The sequence below is a fragment of the Pseudophryne corroboree genome, unplaced genomic scaffold (genome assembly GCF_028390025.1).
Source record: "Pseudophryne corroboree isolate aPseCor3 unplaced genomic scaffold, aPseCor3.hap2 scaffold_222, whole genome shotgun sequence".
Classification (NCBI taxonomy): Eukaryota; Metazoa; Chordata; class Amphibia; order Anura; family Myobatrachidae; genus Pseudophryne; species Pseudophryne corroboree.
In genome coordinates, this window is record NW_026968868.1 from 219499 (window position 1) to 236821 (window position 17323).

Consider the following 17323-nt stretch of genomic DNA (forward strand, 5'->3'; position numbering starts at 1 on the left):
GGCTGAAGAAAAGAGAAGTGGAAACAGACAGCAAACTAGGCTGGAGAGAGACCTGAGACAAAGAGATCTGAATTATACGAGAGCCGACCAGGGGAAACACAAATTATGCAGTCAAGTTTCCCACATTTGGGGAAATCGCAGGGGCAGCACACCCAGAGTGCAATGGGTGAGCCTTGCCCTGGGAGAAGCACCTTCATGATCATAGTATCTCACCTGGCAGGTAAGTAGGAGTTGGGCTAGAGCTGGGGAGGGTCGCTGTTCTGGCACCACCCTGTCAAGTGAAAGAGATCCAACTGAGGCAGCACAAGGGAACTCTCGAAAGAAGAACAAGGCTAGAGGAAGATCTGAGACAAAGAAATCTGACTTTTTCCAGAGCTGACCAGAGGAAAGCACAAACACAGTCCCCCACTACCACAAATAATGCAGTCGAGTTTCCCACATTTGGGGAAATCACAGGGGTCAGCATACCCAGAATGCAATGAATGAACCTCACCTTGGGAAAACAATCTTCATGACCATGGTATCTCCTATGCAAAATAAGTATGATTTGGGATAGGGCTGGGGAGGGCCGCTGCTCAGGCACATCTCTGTCAAGTAAAGGAGATTCAACTGAGGCAGCACAAGGGAACTCTCATCTGGGGACAACAACTGCAGGGAGAACACATATTTTCAGATGAACATGTGAGGGCAGAAGGCTGCCTAATACTGAAGCACCCCCAAACAACAAACCAAATGCAACAACTAGTGCAAGCATTCCTGGGGGAAGGCCTGCAGCAGATGGATTTGCATATGGTGATGTCATCCAAGCAGTGGGTCAAAGTTGGCTTCAACCCTCGTCTGCATATGAAAAGAGAAAAGGGGCGTGCAGGGCATGACGGCCTTTTGCAGCGCTTGGATGACCCCTAGTTCGCATTACACACCTCCACCCTCCTTCGGTGTGGGGCTCATGTTGGCTATGCCCCAGCCCCTGAAGCATTCAAGCTGATTTCTTGCAGCAGCTGGGCACTGTAACTGCTCCAGAGCTACTCTGTAAGGCAAGTAAAAGGGTGTGGGCCCTGCAGCACTACCTGTAGTTCGCATTGTGCGTTGGAATGCACGAAGTAAGCAGACGGGAGAAGTCAGGATAGTGCGCAAGGACATAGAAGGGAGCGGCTCAAGAAAAGAGAAGTGGAAACAGACAGCAAACTAGGCTGGAGAGAGACCTGAGACAAAGAGATCTGAATTATACGAGAGCCGACGAGGGGAAACACAAATTATGCAGTCAAGTTTCCCACATTTGGGGAAATCGCAGGAGCAGCACACCCAGAGTGCAATGGTTGAGCCTTGCCCTGGGAGAAGCACCTTCATGATCATAGTATCTCACCTGGCAGGTAAGTAGGAGTTGGGCTAGAGCTGGGGAGGGTCGCTGCTCGGGTTCCCCCCTGTGAAGTGAAGGAGATCCAACTGAGGCAGCACCAGGGAACTCTCGAAAGAAGAACAAGGCTAGAGGAAGATCTGAGACAAAGAAATCTGACTTTTACCAGAGCTGACCAGAGGAAAGCACAAACACAGTCTCCCACTACCACAAATAATGCAGTCAAGTTTCCCACATTTGGGGAAATCACAGGGGTCAGCATACCCAAAATGCAATGAATGAACCTCACCCTGGGAGAAAAATCTTCATGACCATGGTATCTCCTATGCAAAATAAGTATGATTTGGAATAGGGCTGGGGAGGGCCGCTGCTCATGCACATCTCTGTCAAGTAAAGGAGATTCAACTGAGGCAGCACAAGGGAACTCTCATCTTGGGACAACAACTGCAGGGAGAACATATATTTTCAGATGAACATGGGAGGGCAGAAGACTGCCTAATACTGAAGCACCCCCAAACAACAAACCAAATGCAACAACTAGTGCAAGCATTCCTGGGGGAAGGCCTGCCGCAGATGGATTTGCATATGGTGATGTCATCCAAGCAGTGGGTCAAAGTTGGCTTCAACCCTCGTCTGCATATGAAAAGAGAAAAGGGGCGTGCAGGGCATGGTGGCCTTTTGCGGCGCTTGGCTGACCCCTAGTTTGCATTAAACACCTCCACCCTCCTTTGGTGTGGGGCTCATGTTGGCTATGCCCCAGCCCCTGAAGCATTCAAGCTGATTTCTTGCAGCAGCTGGGCACTGTAACAGCTCCAGAGCTGCTCTGTAAGGCAAGTAAAAGGGTGTGGGCCCTGCAGCACTACCTGTAGTTCGCATTGTGCGTTGGAAGGCACAAAGTAAGCAGACAGGAGGAGAAGTCAGGATAATGCGCAAGGGCATAGAAGGGAGCGGCTCAAGAAAAGAGAAGTGGAAACAGACAGCAAACTAGGCTGGAGAGAGACCTGAGACAAAGAGATCTGAATTATACGAGAGCCGACCAGGGGAAACACAAATTATACAGTCAAGTTTCCCACATTTGGGGAAATCGCAGGAGCAGCACACCCAGAGTGCAATGGGTGAGCCTTGCCCTGGGAGAAGCACCTTCATGATCATAGTATCTCACCTGGCAGGTAAGTAGGAGTTGGGCTAGAGCTGGGGAGGGTCGCTGCTCGGGTACCCCCCTGTAAAGTGAAGGAGATCCAACTAAGGCAGCACAAGGGAACTCTCGAAAGAAGAACAAGGCTAGAGGAAAATCTGAGACAAAGAAATCTGACTTTTACCAGAGCTGACCAGAGGAAAGCACAAACACAGTCCCCCACTACCACAAATAATGCAGTTGAGTTTCCCACATTTGGGGAAATCACAGGGGTCAGCATACCCAAAATGCAATGAATGAACCTCACCCTGGGAGAAAAATCTTCATGACCATGGTATCTCCTATGCAAAATAAGTATGATTTGGAATAGGGCTGGGGAGGGCCGCTGCTCATGCACATCTCTGTCAAGTAAAGGAGATTTAACTGAGGCAGCACAAGGGAACTCTCATCTGGGGACAAAAACTGCAGGGAGAACACATATTTTCAGATGAACATGGGAGGGCAGAAGGCTGCCTAATACTGAAGCACCCCCAAACAACAAACCAAATGCAACAACTAGTGCAAGCATTCCTGGGGGAAGTTCTGCAGAAGACGGATTTGCATACGGTGATGTCATCCAAGCAGTGGGCCAAAGTTGGCTTCAACCCTCATCTGCATATGAAAAGAGAAAAGGGGCGTGCAGGGCATGGCGGCCTTTTGCGGTGCTTGGATGACCCCTAGTTCGCATTAAACACCTCCACCCTCCATTGGTGTGGGGCTCATGTTGGCCATGCCCCATCCCCTGAAGCATTCAAGCTGATTTCTTGCAGCAGCTGGGCACTGTAACAGCTCCAGAGCTGCTCTGTAAGGCAAGTAAAAGGGTGTGGGCCCTGCAGCACTACCTGTAGTTTGCATTGTGCATTGGAAGGCACAAAGTAAGCAGACGGGAGGAGAAGTCAGGATAGTGCACAAGGGTATAGAAGGGAGCGGCTGAAGAAAAGAGAAGTGGAAACAGACAGCAAACTAGGCTGGAGAGAGACCTGAGACAAAGAGATCTGAATTATACGAGAGCCGACCAAGGGAAACACAAATTATGCAGTCAAGTTTCCCACATTTGGGGAAATCGCAGGGGCAGCACACCCAGAGGGCAATGGGTGAGCCTTGCCCTGGGAGAAGCACCTTCATGATCATAGTATCTCACCTGGCAGGTAAGTAGGAGTTGGGCTAGAGCTGGGGAGGGTCGCTGTTCGGGCACCCCCCTGTCAAGTGAAAGAGATCCAACTGAGGCAGCACAAGGGAACTCTCGAAAGAAGAACAAGGCTAGAGGAAGATCTGAGACAAAGAAATCTGACTTTTTCCAGAGCTGGCCAGAGGAAAGCACAAACACAGTCCCCCACTACCACAAATAATGCAGTCGAGTTTCCCACATTTGGGGAAATCACAGGGGTCAGCATACCCAGAATGCAATGAATGAACCTCACCCTGGGAGAACAATCTTCATGACCATGGTATCGCCTATGCAAAATAAGTATGATTTGGGATAGGGCTGGGGAGGGCCGCTGCTCAGGCACATCTCTGTCAAGTAAAGGAGATTCAACTGAGGCAGCACAAGGGAACTCTCATCTGGGGACAACAACTGCAGGGAGAACACATATTTTCAGATGAACATGGGAGGGCAGAAGGCTGCCTAATACTGAAGCACCCCCAAACAACAAACCAAATGCAACAACTAGTGCAAGCATTCCTGGGGGAAGGCCTGCAGCAGATGGATTTGCATATGGTGATGTCATCCAAGCAGTGGGTCAAAGTTGGCTTCAACCCTCGTCTGCATATGAAAAGAGAAAAGGGGCGTGCAGGGCATGGCGGCCTTTTGCAGCGCTTGGATGACCCCTAGTTTGCATTACACACCTCCTCCCTCCTTCGGTGTGGGGCTCATGTTGGCTATGCCCCAGCCCCTGAAGCATTCAAGCTGATTTCTTGCAGCAGCTGGGCACTGTAACTGCTCCAGAGCTACTCTGTAAGGCAAGTAAAAGGGTGTGGGCCCTGCAGCACTACCTGTAGTTCGCATTGTGCGTTGGAAGGCACGAAGTAAGCAGACGGGAGAAGTCAGGATAGTGCGCAAGGGCATAGAAGGGATCGGCTCAAGAAAAGAGAAGTGGAAACAGACAGCAAACTAGGCTGGAGAGAGACCTGAGACAAAGAGATCTGAATTATACGAGAGCCGACGAGGGGAAACACAAATTATGCAGTCAAGTTTCCCACATTTGGGGAAATCGCAGGAGCAGCACACCCAGAGTGCAATGGTTGAGCCTTGCCCTGGGAGAAGCACCTTCATCATCATAGTATCTCACCTGGCAGGTAAGTAGGAGTTGGGCTAGAGCTGGGGAGGGTCGCTGCTCGGGTTCCCCCCTGTGAAGTGAAGGAGATCCAACTGAAGCAGCACCAGGGAACTCTCGAAAGAAGAACAAGGCTAGAGGAAGATCTGAGACAAAGAAATCTGACTTTTACCAGAGCTGACCAGAGGAAAGCACAAACACAGTCCCCCACTACCACAAATAATGCAGTCGAGTTTCCCACATTTGGGAAAATCACAGGGGTCAGCATACCCAGAATGCAATGAATGAACCTCACCCTGGGAGAACAATCTTCATGACCATGGTATCTCCTATGCAAAATAAGTATGATTTGGGATAGGGCTGGTGAGGGCCGCTGCTCAGGCACATCTCTGTCAAGTAAAGGAGATTCAACTGAGGCAGCACAAGGGAACTCTCATCTGGGGACAACAACTGCAGGGAGACCACATCTTTTCAGATGAACATGGGAGGGCGGAAGGCTGCCTAATACTGAAGCACCATCAAATATCAAACCATGGCCCTCATTCCGAGTTGATCGCTCGCAAGGCGATTTTAGCAGAGTTACACACGCTAAGCCGCCGCCTACTGGGAGTGAATCTTAGCTTCTTAAAATTGCGACCGATGTATTCGCAATATTGCGATTACAAACTACTTAGCAGTTTCAGAGTAGCTTCAGACTTACTCGGCATCTGCGATCAGTTCTGTGCTTGTCGTTCCTGGTTTGACGTCACAAACACTCCCAGCGTTCGCCCAGACACTCCCCCGTTTCTCCGGCCACTCCTGCGTTTTTTCCGGAAACGGTAGCGTTTTTTCCCACACGCCCATAAAACGGCCTGTTTCCGCCCAGTAACACCCATTTCCTGTCAATCACATTACGATCGCCGGAGCGAAGAAAAAGCCGTGAGTAAAAATACTTTCTTCATTGTAAAATTACTTGGCGCAGTCGCAGTGCGAATATTGCGCATGCGTACTAAGCAGAATTTCACTGCGATGCGATGAATTTTACAGAGCGAACGACTCGGAATGAGGGCCCATATGCAACAACTAGTACAAGCACTCCTGGGGGAAGGTCTGCAGCAGACGGATTTGCATACGGTGATGTTATCCAAGCAGTGGGCCAAAGTTGACTGGAATCCTCATCTGCATATGAAAAGAGAAAAGGGGCATGCAGGGCATGGCGGCCTTTTGCAGTGCTTGGATGACCCCTAGTTCGCATTAAACACCCCCACCCTCCTTTGGTGTGGGGCTCATGTTGGCCATGCCCCATCCCCTGATGCATTCAAGCTGATTTCTTGCAGCAGCTGGGCACTGTAACAGCTCCAGAGCTGTTCTGTAAGGCAAGTAAAAGGGTGTGGGCCCTGCAGCACCACCTGTTGTTCGCATTGTGCGTTGGAAGGCACAAATTAAGCAGACGGGAGGAGAAGTCAGGATAGTGCGCAAGGGCATTATTTTCTCTTAGTCCGGGGGCAAGGCTTCAAAATGGGGTCTGCAACGGAGGAGACACAGGGGGCGTGGTCACAGCAGCTTTTCTCTACAGTCTGCACCAGCAGGAGCCTACACCATTTTTTATGATCACGCTGAACTGCAGTGCGACTGCAATTACAGCATGGTCAAGAAGGGAGGCGTCATGCTGGGTGGCCATGCCCTGTCACTGTGCAGGAGCCAGCACCGCTCACACACTAGTCCCCGGGTGCAGCCCCCAACCCCCGGGACACCCGGAGCAACAAAATGTAGATTCAGGCCACCAGGCCACGCCCCTACCTATGAAACCATGCCTCCTTTTTACCATTGCGCTGTTTATCTGCGCGCACTGCATTACAATCTCCCTCGCCACCTCTCTGGGTGTCACCAGTGATAGTGACACCTCTGCCATGCTTGTAGCAGCTGGTCCTAAGATCTACGCCTCAAGCCCTGAGTGTTTGCCCTTGTGACTTGTTGATCATCATAGCGAAGCAGATGCTTACAGAAAACTGCAGGGGCTTAGATTGAAAATAAAAAAAATTGATGGGTATAAGGTAGAGAGGAGCGGGTTCGGTTCTCCGAGAACCGAATTCCCCACGAACTCCACGTGGTTTACACTGGTCCGAGGCAGGCTCAGTTGTTCCCGCCTGACTCGGAAAACCTGAACAAGGGAAAATGTCATCATCCCGCTGTCAGATTCTCGTGAGATTCGGATTCCATATAAAGAGCTGCGCGTTGCTGCCATTTTTACTCGTGCATTGAAGAGAGAGCGGAGAGGACGTGGCTATGTTCTCTCAGTGGAAATCTCAATATCAGTGCTCAGTATCAGTGGTTACTTATTGCTGCTCAGTAATACTAGTAGTGTGTCTCTCCTGCTCAGTGTCAGTTCTCAGTAGTATCCTCATCAGTGCTCAGTATCACTGCTCATTGTCTTGTGCTGCATTGTGGTGCTCAGCATACTACAGTACATTACTAATAGTCCAGTGCTGCATCTTGCTGCTCAGTGTCAGTTCTAGTATCCTCATCAGTGCTCACTATCACTGCTCATTGCATTGTGGTGTTCTGTATACTACAGTAACATAGTAATATAGTATATATAGAGGAGCGGGTTCGGTTCTCCGAGAACCGAATTCCCGACGAACTCCACGTGGTTTACACTGGTCCGAGGCAGGCTCGGTTGTTCCCGCCTGACTCGGAAAACCTGAACAAGGGAAAATGTCATCATCCCGCTGTCGGATTCTCGCGAGATTCGGATTCCATATAAAGAGCTGCGCGTTGCCGCCATTTTTACTCGTGCATTGAAGAGAGAGCGGAGAGGACGTGGCTATGTTCTCTCAGTGGAAATCTCAATATCAGTGCTCAGTATCAGTGGTTACTTATTGCTGCTCAGTAATACTAGTAGTGTGTCTCTCCTGCTCAGTGTCAGTTCTCAGTAGTATCCTCATCAGTGCTCAGTATCACTGCTCATTGTCTTGTGCTGCATTGTGGTGCTCAGCATACTACAGTACATTACTAATAGTCCAGTGCTGCATCTTGCTGCTCAGTGTCAGTTCTAGTATCCTCATCAGTGCTCACTATCACTGCTCATTACATTGTGGTGTTCTGTATACTACAGTAACATAGTAATATAGTAACATATAGTAACATAGTTTTTGAGGTTGAATAGAGGCAAATTGCCCATCGTGTTCAACCTGTTTTAAGTTGTGATGATTCTACATACTTGCTGAATAATGTTTTATGACTAGTTAGCTACTATAACTCATGTTACCCCCGGATTAACCATGTTGATATTTTAAGTATTATAACCTTGGATAGCTTTTTCATTCAGAAATGTATCCATTCCTTTTTTAAATCCAATTACAGAGTCCGCCATTACCACCTTCCCTGGCAGGGAATTCCACATCCTGATTGCCCTAACAGTGAAGATCATAGTATCTCACCTGGCAGGTAAGTAGGAGTTGGGCTAGAGCTGTGGAGGATTGCTGCTCGGGCACCCCCTGTCAAGTGAAGGAGATCCAACTGAGGCAGCACAAGGGAACTCTCGAAAGAAGAACAAGGCTAGAGGAAGATCTGAGACAAAGAAATCTGACTTTTACCAGAGCTGACCAGAGGAAAGCACAAACACAGTCCCCCACTACCACAAATAATGCAGTCGAGTTTCCCACATTTGGGGAAATCACAGGGGTCAGCATACCCAGAGTGCAATGAATGAACCTCACCCTGGGAGAACAATCTTCATGACCATGGTATCTCCTATGCAAAATAAGTATGATTTGGGATAGGGCTGGGGAGGGCCGCTGCTCAGGCACATCTCTGTCAAGTAAAGGAGATTCAACTGAGGCAGCACAAGGGAACTCTCATCTGGGGACAACAACTGCAGGGAAAACACATATTTTCAGATGAACATGGGAGGGCAGAAGGCTGCCTAATACTGAAGCACCCCCAAACAACAAACCAAATGCAACTACTAGTGCAAGCATTCCTGGGGGAAGGCCTGCAGCAGACGGATTTGCATATGGTGATGTCATCCAAGCAGTGGGTCAAAGTTGGCTTCAACCCTCGTCTGCATATGAAAATAAAAAGGGGGTGTGCAGGGCATGGCGGCCTTTTGCGGCGCTTGGATGACCCCTAGTTCGCATTAAACACCTCCACCCTCCTTCGGTGTGGGGCTCATGTTGGCTATGCCCCAGCCCCTGAAGCATTCAAGCTGATTTCTTGCAGCAGCTGGGCACTGTAACAGCTCCAGAGCTGCTCTGTAAAGCAAGTAAAAGGGTGTGGGCCCTGCAGCACTACCTGTAGTTTGCATTGTGCGTTGGAAGGCACAAAGTAAGCAGACGGGGAAGTCAGGATAGTGCACAAGGGCATAGAAGGGAGCGGCTCAAGAAAAGAGAAGTGGAAACAGACAGCAAACTAGGCTGGAGAGAGACCTGAGACAAAGAAATCTGAATTATATGAGAGCCGACCAGGGGAAACACAAATTATGCAGTCAAGTTTCCCACATTTGGGGAAATCGCAGGGGCAGCACACCCAGAGTGCATTGGGTGAGCCTTGCCCTGGGAGAAGCACCTACATGATCATAGTATCTCACCTGGCAGGTAAGTAGGAGTTGGGCTAGAGCTGGGGAGGGTCGCTGCTCGGGCACCCCCCTGTCAAGTGAAGGAGATCCAACTGAGGCAGCACAAGGGAACTCTCGAAAGAAGAACAAGGCTAGAGGAAGATCTGAGACAAAGAAATCTGACTTTTACCAGAGCTGACCAGAGGAAAGCACAAACACAGTCCCCCACTACCACAAATAATGCAGTTGAGTTTCCCACTTTTGGGGAAATCACAGGGGTCAGCATACCCAGAATGCAATGAATGAACCTAACCCTGGGAGAACAATCTTCATGACCATGGTATCTCCTATGCAAAATAAGTATGATTTGGGATAGGGCTGGGGAGGGCCGCTGCTCAGGCACATCTCTGTCAAGTAAAGGAGATTCAACTGAGGCAGCACAAGGGAACTCTCATCTGGGGACAACAACTGCAGGGAGAACACATATTTTCAGATGAACATGGGAGGGCAGAAGGCTGCCTAATACTGAAGCACCCCCAAACAACAAACCAAATGCAACAACTAGTAAAAGCATTCCTGGGAGAAGGTCTGCAGAAGACGGATTTGCATACGGTGATGTCATCCAAGCAGTGGACCAAAGTTGGCTGGAACCCTCATCTGCATATGAAAAGAGAAAAGGGTTATGCAGGGCATGGCGGCCTTTTGCGGCGCTTGGATGACCCTTAGTTCGCATTAAACGCCCCCACCCTCCTTCGGTGTGGGGCTCATGTTGGCTATGCCCCAGCCCCTGAAGCATTCAAGCTGATTTCTTGCAGCAGCTGGGCACTGTAACAGCTCCAGAGCTGCTCTTTACGGCAAGTAAAAGGGTGTGGGCCCTGCAGCACTACCTGTAGTTTGCATTGTGCATTGGAAGGCACTTAAGAATAGAGAAGTGGAAACAGACAGCAAACTAGTCTGGAGAGAGACCTGAGACAAAGAGATCTGAATTATACGAGAGCCGACCAGGGGAAACACAAATTATGCAGTCAAGTTTCCCACATTTGGGGAAATCGCAGGAGCAGCACACCCAGAGTGCAATGGGTGAGCCTTGCCCTGGGAGAAGCACCTACGTGATCATAGTATCTCACCTGGCAGGTAAGTAGGAGTTGGGCTAGAGCTGGGGAGGGTCGCTGCTCGGGTACCCCCCTGTCAAGTGAAGGAGATCCAACTGAGGCAGCACAAGGGAATTCTCGAAAGAAGAACAAGGCTAGAGGAAGATCTGAGACAAAGAAATCTGACTTTTACCTGAGCTGACCAGAGGAAAACACAAACACAGTCCCCCACTACCACAAATAATGCTGTCGAGTTTCACACATTTGGGGAAATCACAGAGGTCAGCATACCCAGAATGCAATGAATGAACCTCACACTGGGAGAATAATCTTCATGACCATGGTATCTCCTATGCAAAATAAGTATGATTTGGGATAGGGCTGGGGAGGGCCGCTGCTCAGGCACATCTCTGTCAAGTAAAGGAGATTCAACTGAGGCAGCATAAGGGAACTCTCATCTGGGGACAACAACTGCAGGGAGAACACATATTTTCAGATGAACATGGGAGGGCAGAAGGCTGCCTAATACTGAAGCACCCCCAAACAACAAACCAAATGCAACAACTAGTGCAAGCATTCCTGGGGGAAGGCCTGCAGCAGATGGATTTGCATATGGTGATGTCATCCAAGCAGTGGGTCAAAGTTGGCTTCAACCCTCGTCTGCATATGAAAAGAGAAAAGGGGCGTGCAGGGCATGGCGGCCTTTTGCGGCGCTTGGATGACCCCTAGTTCGCATTAAACACCTCCACCCTCCTTTGGTGTGGGGCTCATGTTGGCTATGCCCCAGCCCCTGAAGCATTCAAGCTGATTTCTTGCAGTAGCTGGGCACTGTAACAGCTCCAGAGCTGCTCTGTACGGCAAGTAAAAGGGTGTGGGCCCTGCAGCACTACCTGTAGTTTGCATTGTGCATTGGAAGGCACAAAGTAAGCAGACGGGAGAAGTAAGGATAGTGCGCAAGGCCATAGAATGGAGCGGCTTAAGAAAAGAGAAGTGGAAACAGACAGCAAACTAGGCTGGAGAGAGACCTGAGACAAAGAGATCTGAATTATACGAGAGCCGACCAGGGGAAACACAAATTATGCAGTCAAGTTTCCCACATTTGGGGAAATCGCAGGGGCAGCATATCCAGAGTGCAATGGGTGAGCCTTGCCCTGGGAGAAGCACCTTCATGATTATAGTATCTCACCTGGCAGGTAAGTAGAAGTTGGGCTAGAGCTGGGGAGGGTCGCTGCTCGGGCACCCCCCTGTCAAGTGAAGGAGATCCAACTGAGGCAGCACAAGGGAACTCTCGAAAGAAGAAGAAGGCTAGAGGAAGAACTGAAACAAAGAAATCTGACTTTTACCAGAGCTGACCAGAAGAAAACACAAACACAGTCCCCCACTACCACAAATAAAGCAGTCGAAGTGAGGTTCATTCATTGCATTTTGGGTATGCTGACCCCTGTGATTTCCCCGAATGTGGGAAACTCGACTGCTTTATTTGTGGTAGTGGGGGACTGTGTTTGTGTTTTCTTCTGGTCAGCTCTGGTAAAAGTCAGATTTCTTTGTTTCAGATCTTCCTCTAGCCTTGTTCTTCTTTTGAGAGTTCCCTTGTGCTGCCTCAGTTGGATCTCCTTCACTTAACAGGGGGGTGCCCGAGCAGCGACCCTCCCCAGCTCTAGCCCAACTCCTACTTACCTGCCAGGTGAGATACTATGATCATGAAGGTGCTTCTCCCAGGGCAAGGCTCACCCATTGCACTCTGGGTGTGCTGCCCCTGCGATTTCCCCAAATGTGGGAAACTTGACTGCATAATTTGTGTTTCCCCTGGTCGGCTCTCGTATAATTCAGATCTCTTTGTCTCAGATCTCTCTCCAGCCTAGTTTGCTGTCTGTTTCCACTTCTCTTTTCTTCAGCCGCTCCCTTCTATACCCTTGTGCACTATCCTGACTTCTCCTCCCGTCTGCTTACTTTGTGCCTTCCAATGCACAATGCAAACTACAGGTAGTGCTGCAGGGCCCACACCCTTTTACTTGCCTTACAGAGCAGCTCTGGAGCTGTTACAGTGCCCAGCTGCTGCAAGAAATCTGCTTGAATGCTTCAGGGGATGGGACATGGCCAACATGAGCCCCACACCAAAGGAGGGTGGAGCAGAAGGCTGACTAATACTGAAGCACCCCCAAACAACAAACCAAATGCAACAACTAGTGCAAGCATTCCTGGGGGAAGGCCTGCCGCAGATGGATTTGCATATGGTGATGTCATCCAAGCAGTGGGTCAAAGTTGGCTTCAACCCTCGTCTGCATATGAAAACAGAAAAGGGGCGTGCAGGGCATGGTGGCCTTTTGCGGCGCTTGACCGACCCCTAGTTTGCATTAAACACCTCCACCCTCCTTCGGTGTGGGGCTCATGTTGGCTATGCCCCAGCCCCTGAAGCATTCAAGCTGATTTCTTGCAGCAGCTGGGCACTGTAATAGCTCCAGAGCTGCTCTGTAAGGCAAGTAAAAGGGTGTGGGCCCTGCAGCACTACCTGTAGTTTGCATTGTGCATTGGAAGGCACAAAGTAAGCAGACGGGAGGAGAAGTCAGGATAGTGCACAAGGGTATAGAAGGGAGCGGCTGAAGAAAAGAGAAGTGGAAACAGACAGCAAACTAGGCTGGAGAGAGACCTGAGACAAAGAGATCTGAATTATACGAGAGCCGACCAGGGGAAACACAAATTATGCAGTCAAGTTTCCCACATTTGGGGAAATCGCAGGAGCAGCACACCCAGAGTACAATGGGTGAGCCTTGCCCTGGGAGAAGCACCTTCATGATCATAGTATCTCACCTGGCAGGTAAGTAGGAGTTGGGCTAGAGCTGGGGAGGGTCGCTGCTCGGGTACCCCCCTGTAAAGTGAAGGAGATCCAACTGAGGCAGCACAAGGGAACTCTCGAAAGAAGAACAAGGCTAAAGGAAAATCTGAGACAAAGAAATCTGACTTTTACCAGAGCTGACCAGAGGAAAGCACAAACACAGTCTCCCACTACCACAAATAATGCAGTCAAGTTTCCCACATTTGGGGAAATCACAGGGGTCAGCATACCCAAAATGCAATGAATGAACCTCACCCTGGGAGAAAAATCTTCATGACCATGATATCTCCTATGCAAAATTAGTATGATTTGGAATAGGGCTGGGGAGGGCCGCTGCTCATGCACATCTCTGTCAAGTAAAGGAGATTCAACTGAGGCAGCAAAAGGGAACTCTCATCTGGGGACAACAACTGCAGGGAGAACATATATTTTCAGATGAACATGGGAGGGCAGAAGGCTGCCTAATACTGAAGCACCCCCAAACAACAAACCAAATGCAACAACTAGTGCAAGCATTCCTGGGGGAAGGCCTGCCGCAGATGGATTTGCATATGGTGATGTCATCCAAGCAGTGGGTCAAAGTTGGCTTCAACCCTCGTCTGCATATGAAAAGAGAAAAGGGGCGTGCAGGGCATGGTGGCCTTTTGCAGCGCTTGGCTGACCCCTAGTTTGCATTAAACACCTCCACCCTCCTTTGGTGTGGGGCTCATGTTGGCTATGCCCCAGCCCCTGAAGCATTCAAGCTGATTTCTTGCAGCAGCTGGGCACTGTAACAGCTCCAGAGCTGCTCTGTAAGGCAAGTAAAAGGGTGTGGGCCCTGCAGCACTACCTGTAGTTCGCATTGTGCGTTGGAAGGCACAAAGTAAGCAGACAGGAGGAGAAGTCAGGATAGTGCGCAAGGGCATAGAAGGGAGCGGCTCAAGAAAAGAGAAGTGGAAACAGACAGCAAACTAGGCTGGAGAGAGACCTGAGACAAAGAGATCTGAATTATACGAGAGCCGACCAGGGGAAACACAAATTATGCAGTCAAGTTTCCCACATTTGGGGAAATCGCAGGAGCAGCACACCCAGAGTGCAATGGGTGAGCCTTGCCCTGGGAGAAGCACCTTCATGATCATAGTATCTCACCTGGCAGGTAAGTAGGAGTTGGGCTAGAGCTGGGGAGGGTCGCTGCTCGGGTACCCCCCTGTAAAGTGAAGGAGATCCAACTGAGGCAGCACAAGGGAACTCTCGAAAGAAGAACAAGGCAAGAGGAAAATCTGAGACAAAGAAATCTGACTTTTACCAGAGCTGACCAGAGGAAAGCACAAACACAGTCCCCCACTACCACAAATAATGCAGTTGAGTTTCCCACATTTGGGGAAATCACAGGGGTCAGCATACCCAAAATGCAATGAATGAACCTCACCCTGGGAGAACAATCTTCATGACCATGGTATCTCCTATGCAAAATAAGTATGATTTGGAATAGGGCTGGGGAGGGCCGCTGCTCATGCACATCTCTGTCAAGTAAAGGAGATTCAACTGAGGCAGCACAAGGGAACTCTCATCTGGGGACAACAACTGCAGGGAGAACACATATTTTCAGATGAACATGGGAGGGCAGAAGGCTGCCTAATACTGAAGCACCCCCAAACAACAAACCAAATGCAACAACTAGTGCAAGCATTCCTGGGGGAAGTTCTGCAGAAGACGGATTTGCATACGGTGATGTCATCCAAGCAGTGGGTCAAAGTTGGCTTCAACCCTCATCTGCATATGAAAAGAGAAAAGGGGCGTGCAGGGCATGGCGGCCTTTTGCGGTGCTTGGATGACCCCTAGTTCGCATTAAACACCTCCACCCTCCTTTGGTGTGGGGCTCATGTTGGCCATGCCCCATCCCCTGAAGCATTCAAGCAGATTTCTTGCAGCAGCTGGGCACTGTAACAGCTCCAGAGCTGCTCTGTAAGGCAAGTAAAAGGGTGTGGGCCCTGCAGCACTACCTGTAGTTTGCATTGTGCATTGGAAGGCACAAAGTAAGCAGACGGGAGGGGAAGTCAGGATAGTGCACAAGGGTATAGAAGGGAGCGGCTGAAGAAAAGAGAAGTGGAAACAGACAGCAAACTAGGCTGGAGAGAGACCTGAGACAAAGAGATCTGAATTATACGAGAGCCGACCAAGGGAAACACAAATTATGCAGTCAAGTTTCCCACATTTGGGGAAATCGCAGGGACAGCACACCCAGAGTGCAATGGGTGAGCCTTGCCCTGGGAGAAGCACCTTCATGATCATAGTATCTCACCTGGCAGGTAAGTAGGAGTTGGGCTAGAGCTGGGGAGGGTCTCTGCTCGGGCACCCCCCTGTCAAGTGAAGGAGATCCAACTGAGGCAGCACAAGGGAACTCTCGAAAGAAGAACAAGGCAAGAGGAAAATCTGAGACAAAGAAATCTGACTTTTACCAGAGCTGACCAGAGGAAAGCACAAACACAGTCCCCCACTACCACAAATAATGCAGTTGAGTTTCCCACATTTGGGGAAATCACAGGGGTCAGCATACCCAAAATGCAATGAATGAACCTCACCCTGGGAGAACAATCTTCATGACCATGGTATCTCCTATGCAAAATAAGTATGATTTGGAATAGGGCTGGGGAGGGCCGCTGCTCATGCACATCTCTGTCAAGTAAAGGAGATTCAACTGAGGCAGCACAAGGGAACTCTCATCTTGGAACAACAACTGCAGGGAGAACACATATTTTCAGATGAACATGGGAGGGCAGAAGGCTGCCTAATACTGAAGCACCCCCAAACAACAAACCAAATGCAACAACTAGTGCAAGCATTCCTGGGGGAAGTTCTGCAGAAGAAGGATTTGCATACGGTGATGTCATCCAAGCAGTGGGTCAAAGTTGGCTTCAACCCTCATCTGCATATGAAAAGAGAAAAGGGGCGTGCAGGGCATGGCGGCCTTTTGCGGTGCTTGGATGACCCTTAGTTCGCATTAAACACCTCCACCCTCCTTTGGTGTGGGGCTCATGTTGGCCATGCCCCATCCCCTGAAGCATTCAAGCAGATTTCTTGCAGCAGCTGGGCACTGTAACAGCTCCAGAGCAACTCTGTAAGGCAAGTAAAAGGGTGTGGGCCCTGCAGCACTACCTGTAGTTTGCATTGTGCATTGGAAGGCACAAAGTAAGCAGACGGGAGGGGAAGTCAGGATAGTGCACAAGGGTATAGAAGGGAGCGGCTGAAGAAAAGAGAAGTGGAAACAGACAGCAAACTAGGCTGGAGAGAGACCTGAGACAAAGAGATCTGAATTATACGAGAGCCGACCAGGGGAAACACAAATTATGCAGTCAAGTTTCCCACATTTGGGGAAATCGCAGGGGCAGCACACCCAGAGTGCAATGGGTGAGCCTTGCCCTGGGAGAAGCACCTTCATGATCATAGTATCTCACCTGGCAGGTAAGTAGGAGTTGGGCTAGAGCTGGGGAGGGTCTCTGCTCGGGCACCCCCCTGTCAAGTGAAGGAGATCCAACTGAGGCAGCACAAGGGAACTCTCGAAAGAAGAACAAGGCAAGAGGAAAATCTGAGACAAAGAAATCTGACTTTTACCAGAGCTGACCAGAGGAAAGCACAAACACAGTCCCCCACTACCACAAATAATGCAGTTGAGTTTCCCACATTTGGGGAAATCACAGGGGTCAGCATACCCAAAATGCAATGAATGAACCTCACCCTGGGAGAACAATCTTCATGACCATGGTATCTCCTATGCAAAATAAGTATGATTTGGGATAGAGCTGGGGAGGGCCGCTGCTCAGGCACATCTCTGTCAAGTTAAGGAGATTCAACTGAGGCAGCACAAGGGAACTCTCATCTGGGGACAACAACTGCAGGGAGAACACATATTTTCAGATGAACATGGGAGGGCAGAAGGCTGCCTAATACTGAAGCACCCCCAAACAACAAACCAAATGCAACAACTAGTGCAAGCATTCCTGGGGGAAGGCCTGCCGCAGATGGATTTGCATATGGTGATGTCATCCAAGCAGTGGGTCAAAGTTGGCTTCAACCCTCATCTG

At 49.7% G+C, this 17323-nt stretch overlaps 22 non-coding genes and 3 pseudogenes across 22 annotated transcripts; 1 reads left to right on the plus strand and 24 right to left on the minus strand.

Annotated features, from left to right (window-relative positions):
- Positions 1-65: 65 nt before the first annotated feature.
- LOC135008138 (U1 spliceosomal RNA) lies at positions 66-228 on the minus strand. The gene has a single exon (XR_010207954.1). It is a non-coding gene; the product is annotated as a U1 spliceosomal RNA (small nuclear RNA).
- A 152-nt stretch (positions 229-380) lies between these two features.
- LOC135008023 (U1 spliceosomal RNA) lies at positions 381-544 on the minus strand. The gene has a single exon (XR_010207842.1). It is a non-coding gene; the product is annotated as a U1 spliceosomal RNA (small nuclear RNA).
- A 698-nt stretch (positions 545-1242) lies between these two features.
- Positions 1243-1378, minus strand: LOC135008277 (U1 spliceosomal RNA; annotated as a pseudogene).
- Positions 1379-1530: 152 nt separating this feature from the next.
- On the minus strand, positions 1531-1694 carry LOC135008065 (U1 spliceosomal RNA). Its single transcript, XR_010207883.1, has one exon. It is a non-coding gene; the product is annotated as a U1 spliceosomal RNA (small nuclear RNA).
- A 674-nt stretch (positions 1695-2368) lies between these two features.
- On the minus strand, positions 2369-2531 carry LOC135008176 (U1 spliceosomal RNA). The gene has a single exon (XR_010207992.1). It is a non-coding gene; the product is annotated as a U1 spliceosomal RNA (small nuclear RNA).
- A 152-nt stretch (positions 2532-2683) lies between these two features.
- LOC135007931 (U1 spliceosomal RNA) lies at positions 2684-2847 on the minus strand. Its single transcript, XR_010207753.1, has one exon. It is a non-coding gene; the product is annotated as a U1 spliceosomal RNA (small nuclear RNA).
- Positions 2848-3521: 674 nt separating this feature from the next.
- On the minus strand, positions 3522-3684 carry LOC135008297 (U1 spliceosomal RNA). Its single transcript, XR_010208086.1, has one exon. It is a non-coding gene; the product is annotated as a U1 spliceosomal RNA (small nuclear RNA).
- Positions 3685-3836: 152 nt separating this feature from the next.
- Positions 3837-4000, minus strand: LOC135007995 (U1 spliceosomal RNA). Its single transcript, XR_010207813.1, has one exon. It is a non-coding gene; the product is annotated as a U1 spliceosomal RNA (small nuclear RNA).
- A 698-nt stretch (positions 4001-4698) lies between these two features.
- LOC135008338 (U1 spliceosomal RNA) lies at positions 4699-4834 on the minus strand (annotated as a pseudogene).
- A 152-nt stretch (positions 4835-4986) lies between these two features.
- Positions 4987-5150, minus strand: LOC135008260 (U1 spliceosomal RNA). Its single transcript, XR_010208067.1, has one exon. It is a non-coding gene; the product is annotated as a U1 spliceosomal RNA (small nuclear RNA).
- A 3239-nt stretch (positions 5151-8389) lies between these two features.
- On the minus strand, positions 8390-8553 carry LOC135008160 (U1 spliceosomal RNA). Its single transcript, XR_010207976.1, has one exon. It is a non-coding gene; the product is annotated as a U1 spliceosomal RNA (small nuclear RNA).
- A 691-nt stretch (positions 8554-9244) lies between these two features.
- Positions 9245-9386, minus strand: LOC135008333 (U1 spliceosomal RNA; annotated as a pseudogene).
- A 152-nt stretch (positions 9387-9538) lies between these two features.
- Positions 9539-9702, minus strand: LOC135007942 (U1 spliceosomal RNA). The gene has a single exon (XR_010207764.1). It is a non-coding gene; the product is annotated as a U1 spliceosomal RNA (small nuclear RNA).
- A 615-nt stretch (positions 9703-10317) lies between these two features.
- Positions 10318-10480, minus strand: LOC135008244 (U1 spliceosomal RNA). Its single transcript, XR_010208054.1, has one exon. It is a non-coding gene; the product is annotated as a U1 spliceosomal RNA (small nuclear RNA).
- A 152-nt stretch (positions 10481-10632) lies between these two features.
- On the minus strand, positions 10633-10796 carry LOC135008125 (U1 spliceosomal RNA). Its single transcript, XR_010207941.1, has one exon. It is a non-coding gene; the product is annotated as a U1 spliceosomal RNA (small nuclear RNA).
- A 671-nt stretch (positions 10797-11467) lies between these two features.
- LOC135008336 (U1 spliceosomal RNA) lies at positions 11468-11630 on the minus strand. Its single transcript, XR_010208111.1, has one exon. It is a non-coding gene; the product is annotated as a U1 spliceosomal RNA (small nuclear RNA).
- A 468-nt stretch (positions 11631-12098) lies between these two features.
- On the plus strand, positions 12099-12261 carry LOC135008139 (U1 spliceosomal RNA). Its single transcript, XR_010207955.1, has one exon. It is a non-coding gene; the product is annotated as a U1 spliceosomal RNA (small nuclear RNA).
- An 828-nt stretch (positions 12262-13089) lies between these two features.
- LOC135008221 (U1 spliceosomal RNA) lies at positions 13090-13252 on the minus strand. The gene has a single exon (XR_010208032.1). It is a non-coding gene; the product is annotated as a U1 spliceosomal RNA (small nuclear RNA).
- Positions 13253-13404: 152 nt separating this feature from the next.
- On the minus strand, positions 13405-13568 carry LOC135008094 (U1 spliceosomal RNA). Its single transcript, XR_010207911.1, has one exon. It is a non-coding gene; the product is annotated as a U1 spliceosomal RNA (small nuclear RNA).
- Positions 13569-14242: 674 nt separating this feature from the next.
- Positions 14243-14405, minus strand: LOC135008183 (U1 spliceosomal RNA). Its single transcript, XR_010207999.1, has one exon. It is a non-coding gene; the product is annotated as a U1 spliceosomal RNA (small nuclear RNA).
- A 152-nt stretch (positions 14406-14557) lies between these two features.
- LOC135007981 (U1 spliceosomal RNA) lies at positions 14558-14721 on the minus strand. The gene has a single exon (XR_010207800.1). It is a non-coding gene; the product is annotated as a U1 spliceosomal RNA (small nuclear RNA).
- Positions 14722-15395: 674 nt separating this feature from the next.
- Positions 15396-15558, minus strand: LOC135008129 (U1 spliceosomal RNA). Its single transcript, XR_010207945.1, has one exon. It is a non-coding gene; the product is annotated as a U1 spliceosomal RNA (small nuclear RNA).
- A 152-nt stretch (positions 15559-15710) lies between these two features.
- On the minus strand, positions 15711-15874 carry LOC135007993 (U1 spliceosomal RNA). Its single transcript, XR_010207811.1, has one exon. It is a non-coding gene; the product is annotated as a U1 spliceosomal RNA (small nuclear RNA).
- A 674-nt stretch (positions 15875-16548) lies between these two features.
- LOC135008140 (U1 spliceosomal RNA) lies at positions 16549-16711 on the minus strand. The gene has a single exon (XR_010207956.1). It is a non-coding gene; the product is annotated as a U1 spliceosomal RNA (small nuclear RNA).
- Positions 16712-16863: 152 nt separating this feature from the next.
- On the minus strand, positions 16864-17027 carry LOC135008004 (U1 spliceosomal RNA). Its single transcript, XR_010207824.1, has one exon. It is a non-coding gene; the product is annotated as a U1 spliceosomal RNA (small nuclear RNA).
- Between the last annotated feature and the right edge of the window lie 296 nt (positions 17028-17323).